This window comes from Eleginops maclovinus, chromosome 24, assembly GCF_036324505.1.
Source record: "Eleginops maclovinus isolate JMC-PN-2008 ecotype Puerto Natales chromosome 24, JC_Emac_rtc_rv5, whole genome shotgun sequence".
NCBI classification, from domain to species: Eukaryota; Metazoa; Chordata; class Actinopteri; order Perciformes; family Eleginopidae; genus Eleginops; species Eleginops maclovinus.
Window position 1 is genome coordinate 2752935 of NC_086372.1, and position 16357 is coordinate 2769291.

The following is a 16357-nucleotide window of genomic DNA, read 5'->3' on the forward strand; positions in this document are numbered from 1 at the left end:
GGCTGAACACCATCATGATGCTGAGGTAAGAAATTCCCCTTTTCTTGGTGGATTTAGTATGTAATTTAACAGCTTACATTAAAAGCAGACGATTAATTTGATAGCTCTAAATAATGTTGAAGTTCATGTTTTGTTATAAAATATATCTAGGTTAAAGGGGATGCATTCAGAAACTAGTCCATAACTCCGTCCATTAAAGATGAATATTAGTCTTGAATTGATCCCGGGTTGTTGTGGTCCTTTTACTTCGATGACCATCAAATGGTATTATAATACAGCTTTAGTATTTGGTTTAGTCGTGTCTCTCAGTGGTCCTTCTTTCCACGGACATAAGCTAGAATACTTTCAATTTCCCCAAGGCTGATACTGTGTGTGTGTTTGTTGGTGTGTGTCTCAATGAGATAAACACTTGAGCTACAGATGCCGTGCAGAAGGAAATCTATAATGTTTGAGACCAAGGTCAGAGTGATTCTCTCTCTCTCTCCACCTCTCCACCTCTCCACCGTGCGCTCTGAGACAAAAGGTGTATTTTCCTCCCTACGCTGGAGAAAAGTTTCCAATCAGACGCCGCAGCCGAGTGTGTGTGTGAGCGTCTGAATAAGGGCTTCTCTTGGTATGTATTGGGATGAATATGTTGGATTGGATTGACAATAAATAGGACACACTTATCGACAAGTCTGATGCATCAAATGTGTATTAATCCGCAGCTGGAAATAGTCCCAACAGTGTTAGAAATAGCTTGTATTTTGGAAAGATGAAGGATAAATCACAGCCTTTTTTGAGGATTTTTCATCAGATTTTGAAGGCTCAGTGTCACAGACTAACGCTCTGACTTTCCTTTACTTGTATAAAGCTGGTTTTCTGACTTTGCTTGGGATTCATTGGCAGTATAAGTTGCAGTTTGACGCAGGGATTTGGGGTTTGAAATGTAGCTTTGGTTGTCTGGCCAATGCCATACTCATAAACCAACTTTTAGGAGTTGAATAAGAATAAATCTGGGGCTTCAACAAACAAAAGGTGTCCAGCTGTTTGATCATATGGCAAAGTATTTCTTTTATTTTGACAGGATAGAAGATGTTCTGGCTTTAGTGCCACTACTAAATAATAAATGAGCAGTAGAGAGCACTAAAGAAGATCAGAGAGGATGGTAAATGAGCACCATAGCAAACCAGTACTCAGGGTGTGTTATTAGACATATGAAGGGTCCTGCTCCTCAACGTGGGCTAAATGATCTCCAAGTCACGCACAGAGCGTCCACTAGAGCAGAAATAGGAAAATAATTGTTCCATTTGTTGCATTCAAGGTCCATTTAAGATTTGAGATCAACGGACGGTGCAGGCGGTTTGTGTTTTTCAGATTTTATGCTAGTAAAAATGTTGTCTGTCAAACTGAAAGAGGCGTAATGGACATCTTATCAGTGCAGAGTGACAGTGTGTGTGTGTGTGTGTGTGTGTGTGTGTGTGTGTGTGTGTGTGAGTGAGACTGCTGACAGCACAGTGATGAGTTGATAATGTAAGTTGTTCGTGCTGCAGACAGACAGAGTGATGGACACGGCTGTTTCTCGCTCTTATCCCGATCATCTGTCCAGTTAAATACACACCTGACACACACGCACACACACACATTTGGCAAAAGGTATGTGAAGGAAGGCATAATGTGTGTGAGAGTGACTGAAGATAAATCACGTGATGTCAGATTCAGAGTTTTAAAGCTGCAAAGTAGGTTTTAAAAAATATATATATTAAAGTAGATTGCCAGGAAATCATTTGGGAGTTATTTAGATAATTGATTCATCGTTTTAGTCCCTTTTTCAGCAATAATGTCAAATATTTCAGTTCCAGGATCTCACGTGCGTCTCATATATACAATACTTACTTTCATAAAGTTGGTTTCAGTCTTTCTTGATTAATCGGCCGTAAAAGTCACAGTTTGAAGCAGGAATTTGGAGTCATTTGACGTGTAGATTTGGAGGTCTGGCCAAAGTCTTACACTTAAACCATCTCAAATTGAAATTAAAAACATGTAGGGTTTAAACTAACAATGGATGTCATGTAAGCAATAAAATCCCAAAGCTTTGTGAAAATAAGAGCTCAAAGTGACCTCTCTTATTTGCATCTGCTCATCAGTCCAAATCATCAAGCTGCTTCATCATATGCATGTGTTTAAGCCCGTAATTAAAGTCAGTGTCTTTAATTTGTCTCCAACCTCAACCTAGGGGAGTCAAACCAAGCTGCATTTAGCACCTTCTCTTCCTCCCCCACTTCACGCTCCCGATCCTCCATCGCTGTCACGTTCCTGCTTTTATCTCGTCACCCTAAGCAACCTCTCCGTCTTTCTGTCGTCGTGCCGCTCTCTGCCTCTTTGTGGCTCTGATGAGGGTCAGGGGTCAGCGGAGGGCTCGTCATTACGTTCATGTGCATACACGTGAAGTGTGTACACAAGATAATAAGGTGCTTTAACGACCGCCCAGAGGAAATTGGAGCAGAGAGGGGAGAGGGGGAGAACAAAGCGCTTTAGGTAGAATTCTATAAGGTGAAAATATGTAGAAGTGCGTGAGTGTACTCAAGATTGTGGAAAACACAGAAAGACACCTAGATGCACAGCATGTAGCAACAGGTGTGAAGAAGCAGTAAAGAATACTTCTTAAATGTTCAACGCCGAGTAAAAGCAGATATTTATAGTGCCTATTTTTCCTGACACACGGAGGAACACTGCGAGGCTTTTCCCTCTTTCTGTTACCTTCTATGCTGACCAGTTGCTCTCTCTCCCTCTCCCCCCTTCTCCCCTCTCACTTATCTATGTCAGCGCAACAATAGGAAACTGCTGATGCAAACAAACAGCACCCAGAGCCTCCCATGTTCGTCATAAACTGCTCTTATTGCTGCGTTAAGTTTGTGCATTTCTGTCTGCAGCAGCTGTATGATGTTAGAAATAAACTCATTTAGTCCGTGGAAGAGAGAGAGTGTGAGAGTGTGTGTGTGTGTGTGTATGTGTGTGTCTACAGCTCATTGTGTGTCTGGTAATGAGAGCTGCTTGGCGTGTGCCACCATCACTGCCTGTTTGTTTAGGTGCTGCTGTTCAGCGTGTGTGTATTTACATACATGTGTGTGTGTGTGTTTGGATGCCACTATTTGTTCAGCTTCACCTGCTTTCTCAAGGCTGCCTCATCACAGCCACGAGTCATAATAGAAGTGTGTGTGTGTGTGTGTGTGTGTGTGTGTGTGTGTTTGTGTGACACCTGTTAATCTTAATATTGATCACATACCTTATTAACTTATTGTTATTATACTAACACTTAGATCAGAGGTTTATAAACCTTTACTGGGGAGTTTGCAGGACCCCCTCCTTAGAGCACAGGTAAAGCATATACTAACTTTTCAACCTACCTGCGTTCAAACCTTGAGAGTAAAGATCCACCATGGGTAACAGACAGTTTATATACAGGAGTTTATTGCGTTTGTGTACAGACAGAATAATATGTACTCACTGCTCATTACTCACAGGCAATGCTAAAGTGTTAGCATGTAGTATGTAGCACGGAAACCAGCGATCTGTTTGTGATACATGTTATTCCCTTTAGACATCCATCAGCGGGATAAACAGGGGAGAGACAGAGGGAGAGAGAGGGAGAGAGTGATGCATGGAGCAGCGATAACGTCTCTCCCTCTCTCTGTAAAAAGAGAGGGATAAAGGGTCTTTTCTCCCTTCCACATGCCAGGCAGCTCCCAGCGGCCTCTTTGTTGACACAGCCGCCACAATGGGAACTAAAGGCCTCCCATTATGAGCCTAACCCGGGCCCAGGCTGCAGGTTATCCAGTGCAGGCCCGCCAGCAATAGCCAAAGCCCCCTTGAATATTAGCCTGGATATATAAGACTAACGCCCCCCCTCCCCCTGCTGCATTGTCCAGCCTTATTCTGCTCCCACAATGGGACATCACACTTTGGAAGTAATTTTCAAAAAGGGGAAAGCCAATCAAAAATAATGGCACTTATTGTTTCTCTTTTGCCGCACATTGCTGAGCGGCGTGCCCCTCCCTCGGCCGTGGCTTTTCTCTGCCTGTGTCGCCCTAAACCCTGGGCTTCATTCACCGCTGTTATACGGGACAAATTAAATAAAACGCAGTATGGGTCGGAGGGGAGCGGAGAGGAGCGCTGGCGGCGGTGTGAGGGAGAGTCAGGCTGGGGGAGACATGGCTGCTGATGGAGGGGCAGCTCTTATTGCAGGAAGTCCTCAGGATAAGTTTGATGGTCAGACATCTTCTAGAGATGGTTTGCCTGGTTTCCATTTCTGTGTCCTTGCAACAAGAGGGAATAGAGGAAGATTAGTAAAACCTGACAGAGCTCTCCTCTTCCGGGATGGATTATTTAAAGGATATATCTGCTGTCTTCCAAAGATGGATGCCTGGTTAAAGGAGGAAGGTATGTTGCTACTCATCACAGAGGGGAGGGCCCTTCGAGGCCACAAGGTGTGTGTTCCACAGGTGGCTGAGCTTCATTGGCTAATGATCAGCTGTGTAAAGGGCCTGCACGTCTTAAATCTGCAGCTAAACTGTGGAGACTCCTACTGACTGTGGGTTTTTTCTACCTGTGAGCTGCAGCCGGTGTGACCTTCTGTGACGCTTGATTACATGTTGCTTTCAGCGTCATTGTGTGAGCTTACATTTTGGGTCTTTATCGTGGTGTCCGTGGAGATTTTGAACATCTCATGGTGATATAAATGTTGCACCCTGAAGATATTAATCAAATCAAATCATTTAGAGATGTGGGATTGCTTGTTTTTAAGAGGTAAAAGTCATCAACATTTGAGAAAAGTCAGTAAGTAACCGCACTTCTATGAAGCAGAATTCCCTCTTCTTTATCTTGATTGTAATCGTGTAAACCCGAGCAACATGTAGGGTACCACATATAGCTGTTGTTTAGCTGTGATTCTGACCATATTTAAACATCTATCAGCTCCAGACTTTCTGTTTTCAGACTCTAAAAGGCTGTTGAAACAACATTGTATATAACCAAGTGTTTCCAAAGTGACAATGTCATTTAAAGTTGATGCTAACAGATATATCGACTCTTAATCCTGCAGTGAAGAGAACAAAGAGAGTAGCTTAAGATACATGAGAGGTATAGGTAGGAGAGGAGAGAGGAGCGCAAAGAAAGAGGAAGAAAAGGTTGTTGAGGGGGGAGGAAAGGGGAGGAAAGGGCAGGTGGACGGGAGCTGCTCTTTGGGGTCTTTGAAAGCAGCAGGTCCTGTCTGGGAGCTCGACCCTATTTAGGGCGAGTGAGAGACACAGAGGGGAAGTGTGAAGGGGGGTGAGAGAGAGAGGGAGACTCCTCAGCCTGCACTTAAAGGCCCTCCCTCCCCAGGAAGTCCTCATTCTTCCCAGAGCCCAACACCCCCCACCAACGGCAGAGACAATCTAGGAAAAAGCCCTCATTTAACATGAGTGGACGAGAGAGGGGGGGTCCTGATATCTGAACCTCCCCTCAGCAGGGGGGGAGAGAAATGTCAGCAAGAAGGAAAGGTTTAGTGTCTTTTATCAGGGTTTGGGTATTGATTGTGGTGTAAAAAGCTGGTAATCTACCTTGTCCTTTCTGCTTTCTGATCAACCTTTATTGTATTTATTCATTTGGCATGTAGGGATACAACTTTGATTTAATGCTACTGTATACCTTTTCCCCGATTTCAAAGTGAAAAAGGGACTTTGTGCTGCTTTTTAAAGCATAAAGCAGTTAAAATGTGCTCGACTTCAACCAAAACTAAGTTGTGATGGGGTGCATATTGCATGTGATTTCACTTTGACACTATGAGTACTTCACATTTTGCTCCAAATACGTCTGTACTTTTACTGACGTTTCAGTCTCTTCAGGGTTAAATACAGCCATGATGCAGGGGGTTGTGTGGGATTAGCTCCACACACACACACACACACAACCACACACACACACACACACACACACACACACACACACACACAAACAGAGGTGTCAGCCTGGTTGAACCTCACTAGTTGACAGTCAGCTGTTTTTTTTCTGCAAAATTGGCAGAATTGTAGCTGCTGGATGGACGTGTAAAAGCTGAAGTGACGTGAAGAATCAGCTGGCAAACACGACTTCAATAGTTACCAAATAATTGAAAGAGTAAAACAAACATACTAAACAGCTTTAGTGCAGTTTTCCGTCATTTAGTAAGTATAGCGGTGGGATTCCTGTGGTGAACATGTGTCCTGGGCTGTACATGGGGTGTGTTTGCATTGCCAGACTGGTTGCACTGATGCTGATCACTTTGATGTGTGTGTGTGTGTGTGTGTGTGTGTTTTGGCTGGCACTGGCTGCTCTCAGAGGGACTATCATTGCTGGTAATCCTTTTCATGCTCCACTAATCTGTTTTCGCCAGGGTCACTCCTCCCTCCCTCCCTCCCTCTGTCTTCCCCTCCCTGCCTCACCTCCCTTCCTTTTATATTTTCACCACTCCTCAGCGGGGTATCTTCCTCTCTCCTTACTTCATCCTTAAAAAGGTCACTCCTTTATCCTCTCCTCCATGTTTCCTTCCTTCCCCTCCCTCCCTAGCTGCCTTTCTCCCTTTAATAACACTAATCTTATTACCCAGAGAATCAAAGCTTTCATGTTTACCTCCCGTCCATCTGAAAATCAAACTAATAATGAGAGATTAGGGATCTTCCCTCCTCCTCCTCACATCCTCTCTCTATCGACCCTTTCCTCTGCGTCACCTGTGACAATGTGAAGCTATGGAGGTATGCTTATTATTTTCTTTAAGAGAAAGATGTGAGGAGCATAGTCTCACTTCCTAATGTAACTCCCTCTCCACGTTACCCTCACATCCAATCATCTCCTTGTCCTTTTTCAACCCTTCAGCTTACCTCTGCTCTCACCACTAACAAAACCACAATCAGATGTCTTCCACCTCTGACACACACACACACACACACACACACACACACACACACACACACACACACACACACACACACACTCTCAGACACACACACACTCAGACACACACACACACACACACTCAGACACACGTGGTCTAATCATATTTCTTCCTATCTAGAAGCAATCAGTGATAGTGTTGGCTGCTCCCGAGCGCCTTCACAATACTGACAGAGGAGGAGGCTGCACATGCTCTAATTAAATTAAATGTATGTGCTGCTGTGTGTGTGTGTGTGTGTGTGTGTGTGTGTGTGTGTGTGTGTGTGTGTATTCTTGACCAGCCTGTAGCAGATGGAAGAATGTTGGGTGTGATTTGGAGAGCTAGACTGAAAGTATGAAAGGTCAAACATATGATTAGGTGTTTTTCTCAATTATATTTTTCCGCTCAAAGGCTGCTGATTAAAAATGATGAAATGATTTAAGAAACTGTCTTTGCAAATGTCCTATAAAAACCAAGGTCCCATTTGTCGAGTTATAAGACCTCAAGTATGCACATCCGTTCTAACAACCACCTACCTTTTCCGTGTGCTTTCAAGGAGACTCCACTGTGCTGCAGAGACCTGGAGGAACATTTGGTAACCATCAAATCAAAGGTATACTATATCGCTCTCTCTGATCGGTGGCCGAGCATCTACTTTTAAAACAGACACAAACAAAGCATCAAACAAGGTCAAGATATTCTCTTTTTATTGTAGTAAAACCTGCACACGGTCCTGTGATTTTCAGATTGTCATGCTAGGCTGAGATAAGTAGATTTTCTCTGTTTTCTTGAGTTGCTTTCAGCTTGAAAACATCCTTTAAATAGCAGCATTCTTGAGCTGAAGTCTTGGGTCCTCATGGGTGCATGAGTTTTCAAAATCTACCCCCTAAAGTCAAGAATGAATCTACCAAATTAAAGGTTCATGTCTAAGGTCCAATGGCTCAGAGGGATAGAAGACCGACAGTGAGACTGCAGGTTGTGGGTTCAAGGCTTTTCAGGTGCATTCATCTTTAAGGTCCAAAAACCCAAATGAACAAGTCATACGAAACATGAACGTCTCAGGACAAATAGCCCAGAGGGATAAGTGACAGGTCAGAAGATCTGAGGTTGTGTGTTCAACCCTTATTAGGTGCAATATATTTTAAAGTCTACCGTTCAAAGAGGAGGAATTACATTCTCAACCAAACACAGACCAGTGTGTTCTCCATATAGCTCACAGGGATACGACACTGCTAAGAAGATCTGAGGTTGTGAGTTTGATTCTTATCCATTGCAGTAACTTTACAAGTCAAATTCCCCACAGAAGAAGTTCAAATGTGTACCTGACAACAATCAACCGTGTTCGGTCATATAGCTCAGAGTGGAGGCTTTGTGGGCTGTAGATCTGAGGATGTGTGTCAAACACCAAAGAGAATTACTTTGAAAGGTTTTCATATTTAGACGTTTCTGTGACCTGTCATACAGCTCAGAGAGATGTGAGGGAGCTCAGTAGAGCTGAGGTTTTTAAAGTCCAACACCAATAACAAATGAGTCAAACACGCTCAGGTTGTGAGACAAAATCATCCTCAGATCAAATATCTCAGAGTGATACAACACTCCTCTGAGGAACTGAAGTCTTAGGTTCAATCCTCATGAGGTGCAGCGATTTCAGTCCAGGTCCAACACCCAAAGTACAGAATAAGATCACCAAACCAAACAGAATTTGCACAAGTCAAATGGCTCACTGAGATAAAACACTGCCTTAAAGACTGGAGGTTCTGGTTCAATCCTCTTTATTTGCACTGATTTTTCAGCTAAAACATCAAACATGATGAACTGAAATAAGAAAGAGAAGAGAGTTTCATTCACATGTGTTTGTGCCTCAATTGTTTGACATACTAAACTATTACTGCTTTCTCAGACAGACTACACTATGACTATTTGAGATATACTTTGTATGACAGGCTACTGAACACCATGCCAAACTCTCAGGTCAAACGGCTCAGTGAGATGCACTTTTGTTCTGAAGAACTGAGGTTTCAGGTTCAATCCCCATAAGGTGCAAATGTTTTGGATGTTCAAAACCCAAAATGTAGAATAAGATTACCAAATGAAACAGACTTCATTGAAGTCATATGGCTCACTGGGATAAAACACTGCCTTGAAGACTGGAGGTTCTGGGTTCGATCCTCTTTATTTGAACAGATTTTCAGGTAGAACATCCACAATGATGGAAGAAAGAACAGAGAAGAGTTTCTCATTTACAAATGTTGGAGGCACAGTTTACTGAAATACTTCACTGACAGTTTTATTGGATGGACTAAACTATGACTTGTTCTATTTCCTATTTTACATTTTCTTTGTGACAAATCCTACCAAACAACTGATAACTGCCTCAAGTGAAATAGCTCGGTGTGATACGACACTTCTCTGGTGAGCTGAAGTCTTAGGTTCGAATCCCGGGACATCCAGGCATTTTCAAGTCTAACACCCAAAGTGGAGAATGAGTTTACCAAATGAAGGTTCTGTCTCTCAGGACAAATAGCTCAGAGGATAAGTGACAGGTCAGTAGACCTGAGGTTGTGTGTTCAAATCCTTTGTGAGCTGTAGTGATTTTTAAAGTGCTTTACTCAGTGGAGAAGCTAAATGTGCCCGGAGAGCAGAGCTTCATGTACATGTATGTGGCCTCAGGGGTTTGTTCGCGGCACGTAGGCGCCCGTGTCGAGTTCAGATCCACCACTTAAGTGTACGGGGTTCGAATATCGAACAAGGTAGATAGTTACAATAGATCAGAGGTAGATCAGTGAGGCAGAGTAGGAAGGCAGGCAGAGAAGGTGAGGCAGACACATTAGGAAGGAAGGCAGACAAGGAGAGGCAGACACAGTAGGAAGGCAGGCAGACAAGGAGAGGCAGTCACAGTAGGAAGGCAGGCAGACAAGGAGAGGCAGGACTCAGATAGAGTATAGTAGGGAGTCAGGATAAGGAAGTACAGAAAAAGAGAAAATTACCCAAAAAGGTTTTTTTTTTGTATTTTTGGTTCCTGAAAGCAGCAGTGCAGCCGCAGGGGGGATTTGAACCCAGGCAGCCAGGATTCTTTTTTGGCTCACTGTGCACCTGCTCTACCAGGTGAGCCACCGGGTAATACAAAGAGTGATAGGTTTAAGTTGTATTTAACATAATAAGTCAATATCACCTTTAAAAAAGAAAAAAGTGTTAAATAAATCAAAGTTTATTTTAGAAGTCATTAATTAATGACTTCTAAAATAAACTTTGATTTATTTTAACACTTTTTATGATTTTATAAAGAAATTTCACATTTTTAAGACATTTCTTTAAAATTATTTATGATTTTATATTTTATATCATCAGCTCTGACTTTTTACCAAAAATTAAATCGTTTTTTTTTACACTTCAATGAAATAATAGTGACCTTTAATGACTTTTTATGATGGTTTTCTATTTGCTATATTTATGACTTTTTCCGACACTATATCAGATTACTAATGGCATGGTAAACTATTATGGTATTTCTAAAGCTTTTACTATCCTAGGACTTTCTGCTGACATTTAAAAGTGTGCGCTTACTAAGACTTTTAAATGACATACTTTACCACGAGTGGAGGAAGAAGAGGACGAGGATGATGTGAAGAAACCCGGCTGTCCTCAGGTTTGGTCCAGAAACTCTGCACTCACCTGGGGAGAAATGAAGAGAGGGACAGCATTAGGATTATTCTGGTTTAAGACATCTTGAACTTTTTCAGGGATTTATTTATCAGCATCTGTTTGACTTTCTTTCTAAAAGCTATTTCTCTTATTGTAATTACAACAAATATTAAAAATGTGATTTTTATGCTGCTGCAACGAAAACATTTCCCAAATTGGGATCAATAAAGTACTTCTATCCATCTATAATGAAACATATCTTTTCTCAGGACACATCAACATGATTGTTTATGATAAACTACAATATTATATTTGTCACACGATTCTAAACTATGACTTAATATGACTCTAAATCCAGCCATTCTACATCAAGTCACCTTTTCACTGCAGGACTTTTACTGTGTGCTTTACTGGGAGCTAACCTGACTCTCGCGCTCACCAACAGCACTGTCTACTAACAGTATTTACTCACCAACGCTGACGGGATAGCACAATGTGCAGGCTGTTAGCAGTGAAGGTAAAACGCCAACAAGTGTTTCCACACCGGCGCCATCACGCTGCTTCTCTGCCAGGTGTTGCACGATGATACTTCCGGGGTGTGTCCTGCAGAGAGGCTGCAGAGGCTGAATGCATCACATGTGCTCTGTAGACAGCATGTGAGTAAGCCGTCAGTTAATCAAACTCTGCAGCAAAATGTGTCTTCAAACTGGATAAAGTCAATGTATGATATATTCTTGCAATCCCAAACATGGAGAAGCGTACGGACAGCAGAGCGTCATACCTCATGATGAATTGAATTGTTGTTGTTAGCATCTGGAGCTAGCTGCGCTAACGGATATCAGGATCTGTTTCTAGAACAAGGTCGAGGAGAGTCCTCTCCTGTCAGACTGAGAGGCTCAGATAACTACAGCTCAGTGAGGTAAAGGACTCTCCCAGAGTTTAGAGTTAACTTTAGTCTAAGTTATCTCAGTGGGTCTCAAACGGTTTGGTCATCATTTATGTAAACATATGTCCAAGACACTTATATTGATATGATTAATATAGTTATACAAAATGACAGAATAAATCAAACAGGAATGAAATCATTCCAATTAATGCTATAGGACAGCAGAACCAAAATACAGGGTGAAAGGGGAGGGATTAGTTAAATATGCATGAATAAAAAGAACAATGTTAAGTAGATCAAATTAGATAGGTTACCAAATATAATTGCACACTTTTTTAAATAGTAACTTCTGTCCATATGTTTCTATTTGGGTAGTAGAACCACCAGCACAGAGGAGCTGGCAGGTACAGGGCCAGCAGTCCACAGGAGGACATGTTTGATGTCAGGGAGATTTAAACTATAGGGCTGTCACTATGGGCAGCAACGCTGTACTTACTGACAATACAACCAGCAAAATGCCCCCAAAAAACTGGTAGTGGCTGTAAGGATAATCAATATATTGAAACGGAACCCTAAAGGACTAAATTCACTGTTTCCGGACGGACCGGACCTTGTACTTCTGGTCCCCGGGTGTTATTTTTTGTTTAGCCTCAAGTAGCATGTAGCTAATGGTATATCGAGGATGTGAGTAAAAGTCATTCACACATGGAGTCACGTACTAAACACACCGACTTCAACTCTCACTCAACGCTGCATTACTGATATTGGTTTGTGTTTAATAACCAATAAGTCTTAGAAGAAGTGTACAATATATATCATAAAGAGAAGCGTCATGACACTTCATCAGATGGCGAAGCAGACTGTGCTCTGGACCCGCCTCCGTCAGTCAACCAATTGAAGAAGACGGGGTATGTGCATGTGACGACAAAGGGGCCAATAGGATCCGGCCCCTGCCGCCAACCAATGGGAGAAGAGGAGACCGGAAGAGCCAGAGAGGTAAAAATGCCTGATGTGAACACAAGAGCGGGGCCTTTTCTCCGTGCTGCTAAGAGACAGCTAACTGCTTCAATGTGGACTGTGGATTAGTAGCGTGGGGGACCGCAGCTGTGTTTCCTTTGTAGACCTATCATTCTATTGCATTAATAAATACTGTTAAGCTTAAACAACAACGCTTCCGGGTCCATTTAAGACCGACTCTTGGTCTTCAAACAAAGAATATTCTTAACATGGCCTGGCTGGGTGTATAATTCCCGGCCTGACTTATTGTCCCAGTCCGGGTTAGGGATAGTCTAGTATGTCAAAAATATGCAAGAAAACCCGGCATTGTATAGTATGTCAACAAACTTACAAATAAAACAGAACTAGTCTGTTGATAATGTCAGTTCAGTGTTACCCCTTTAGTCCAATCAGTCAATTGAATTAAATTGTAAAAAAAGATTGATCAATTATTGAGCTATAATTAAAATCATCATACATGTAATATAAAGAAATGTTTAGAATAAATATACATAGAACTAATTAAGAATAAGACCATTAACGAAGACTATGATAACTATTGCAACGGATAGTTATCATAGCCCCCTCTGCAGGTCAGAGACGCTACTTAATGGAGAGTCAGCTGTCTGATCGGATGACACATGCGCAACAGCTCACAGCAACCTCAGCAGCTGACGAGATGCAGCAGAAGAGAGACTTGAGGGAATAAACAGCGATAAGTGGAGTTTCATGTGATTTAAAAGGTCTGAACTCACACTCAAACAAACCAAAAGGAAAATAAACAAAGAAAAAAGAAACAAAGAAGCAAACAATCCAACACACGTGGCCGCTGTGTGCTAGCAGCTAGCTGCTATGCTAATGCCCATATAGTTGCTACGGTCAAGGCTAATAAACCAACAACCCAGCGGTACATTCAGGTGAGATACATCAAACATTTAAACAGCAGAGATCAGTGGGGAAAGAACATAGCGTTTAATTAGTGTTTTATGGATTTAGTATTGGTTTTCCTACTGTTATTGTCAGAGGTAATCAACAACACCTGTGCATGCGCACTTCGGGTTACAGGCTCTGATGATGTACACACTATGATCCTCCATTAGTTTTCTCCTCCTTTAACCTGCTTCTACAGGTATTACATGTGTGTGATATATATTTAGCTGTAGTTGTATTTGCTGTGTGCAGGTGCATTTAATTCATGATGCTCCTATTTCCTTTCATGCCTCACATTCAGAGGTTGATCATATTTAATCATCATTCATCCACATCTGAAGAAACTAAAGGGATTCAATAAAAGTATTGAGTTCCTGACTAAATCTACTTAATTACTTTACACCACTGCTCATATAATAGATGCCTAAATATTTCCATGTTGCCGTTGGACATATTTTCCATATACTATACTGACTTCATGGTGTCTCTTTCCTCTCTTGTCCCCACAGGAGGGCTAGGACATCTGACATCTATGAAGACGGAGGCTTCTTGAGTGTCTGAAAAACTTAAGGTGCTGTGTTCTGACTTTTTTCTGATATCTTCAACATACTATACTATGTCGTTGTTTCTGACATTTTCAATAGACTGTACTGACGTTATGGTGTCTTTTTGTTCTTTACTCCCCACCTGAGTTCAAGGACATCTGCTGGAGGAGTCCAAGGACATCTGCTGGAGGAGTCTGAGGACATCTGCTGGAGGAGTGATAGGACATCTGCTGGAGGAGTCCAAGGACATCTGCTGGAGGAGTCCAAGGACATTTGCTGGAAGAGTCCAAGGACATTTGCTTTAGGAGTTCAAGGACATTTGCTGGAGGAGTTCAAGGACATCTGCTGGAGGAGTTCATGGACATTTGCTGGAGGAGTTCATGGACATTTGCTGGAGGAGTTCATGGACATTTGCTGGAGGAGTTCATGGACATCTGCTGGAAGAGTTCGAGGACATCTGCTGGAGGAGTCCAAGGACATCTGCTGGAGGAGTCCAAGGACATTTGCTGGAAGAGTTCAAGGACATCTGCTGGAGGAGTCCAAGGACATCTGACATCAATGAAGACGTCGTCTTCTTGAGTTTCTGGAAAACTTAAGGTACTATACTATGTATTTTTTTCAACATACTATACTGACTTTTAGTCATTAGTACTCAGTCATCAAGTTCCAAAATTCATGGTGTCTTTTTCTTCTTTTCTCCCCTCAGCAGTGCGGCGATTTACCCCACCAGCCACGGCATCAATGAAGACCATGGCGTCCTAAGCTTCTTACACACATGGGGACATTTCTGATTTTATGTAAATGTATGTTAATTGTATGTATTAGTATTAGTATTAGTAGTATTAGTATTAGTATTAGTAGTATTAGTATTAGTATTATTAGTATTATTTTTATTAGTATTAGTAGTATTAGTATTATTAGTATTATTTTTATTAGTATTATTAGTATTAGTATTAGTATTAGTAGTATTAGTATTATTGGTGGTATTAGTATTATTGGTGGTATTAGTATTAGTAGTATTAGTATTATTAGTAGTATTAGTGTTAGTATTATTATTAGTATTAGTATTATTAGTAGTATTAGTGTTAGTATTATTATTAGTATTAGTATTATTAGTAGTATTAGTTAGTATTAGTATTAGTATTATTAGTAGTATTAGTGTTAGTATTAGTATTAGTATTAGTATTATTAGTAGTATTATTATTAGTATTAGTATTAGTATTATTAGTAGTATTAGTGTTAGTATTATTTAGCAGACTGGGGCCCCCCCCCCGCTGCCCGGGCAGGCCCCCCGCTGCCGGGCCAGCCTACCCTTCCCCCCTCCCCCCCTGCTGCCCGGGCAGGCCCCCCGCTGCCGGCAGCCTCTCCCCACCCCGGCCCGGCCAGGCCCCCCGCTGCCGGGCCAGCCTCTCTCCCCTGGCTAGCCACCCGGCTAGCCACCCGCCCCAGAGTTAGCACACTTAGCCTACTTAGCTTACTTAGCTTACTTAGCCACCTTAGCTTACTTAGCTTACTTAGCCACCTTAGCTTACTTAGCTTACTTAGCCACCTTAGCTTAGCTTAGCTTACTTAGCCACCTTAGCTTAGCTTACTTAGCCACCTTAGCTTAGCTTACTTAGCCTAGCTTACTTAGCCACCTTAGCTTAGCTTACTTAGCCACCTTAGCTTAGCTTACTTAGCCACCTTAGCTTAGCTTAGCTAGCTTACTTAGCCATCTTAGCTTAGCTAGCTTAGCTTACTTAGCTTACTTAGCACACATGCTAAGTATACTTTAGCGCTGAATAAAATGTTTGTATGAAACTTAAAGTATTTGTCTTTGAAATTAATACTTCCATTACTTACCTTGTTCTCAGTATAAGGCCAGCTATTTCTGGCTTTAATCTCCATAACCCCCTGCATGTATTGTTCCGAAACACCGGGGGCACATGCCCCCTGTTCTCCAACCGCACCACCGGCCTTCTAACTGCTGCTTCCACTGGCTCCGTCTGGCTCCGTCTGGCTCCGTCTGGCTCCGTCTGCTGCTGCTTCCACTGGCTCCGACTGGCTCCATCTGCTGCTGCTGCTTCCACTGGCTCCGACTGCTGCTTCCACTGGCTCCGACTGGCTCCATCCCTGTGAACACTCAAGAAATCACTGCCTTCTAACGGTTTCGAACCCAGTGCCACCCATCGCTCTCCCCTTAGTACCGAAGCACTAACCTCCACACTACTGGTGACACTGGCCCTCAGAGTTGAACTTTTGGTATATTTCACTTCTTCATTTTGAAAAAGACACCTTAAACTGACAACGCATAAGAACAACCATCCTTATCTCTTTGAGCTATGTGTGTGTATTTCACTTCTTCATTTTAAAAACACACCTTAAACTCACTGCATGGCACAAGACTTGAACCAACGACCTTCTGTTCTACGAAGCACCGTTCTACCTCCA

The 16357-nt window shown here is 42.2% G+C and overlaps 1 long non-coding RNA gene across 2 annotated transcripts; it reads left to right on the forward strand.

The window, feature by feature from the left end:
• The first annotated feature begins 3966 nt into the window (after positions 1-3966).
• Positions 3967-14839, forward strand: LOC134861026 (uncharacterized). Of its 2 annotated transcripts, XR_010165349.1 has the most exons (4): positions 3967-4419; positions 7485-7541; positions 13892-14524; positions 14634-14839. It is a non-coding gene; the product is annotated as an uncharacterized LOC134861026 (long non-coding RNA). The 2 variants fall into 2 exon arrangements; XR_010165350.1 differs by lacking the exons at positions 3967-4419; positions 7485-7541 and adding an exon at positions 11501-13369.
• The last annotated feature ends 1518 nt before the right edge of the window (positions 14840-16357 follow it).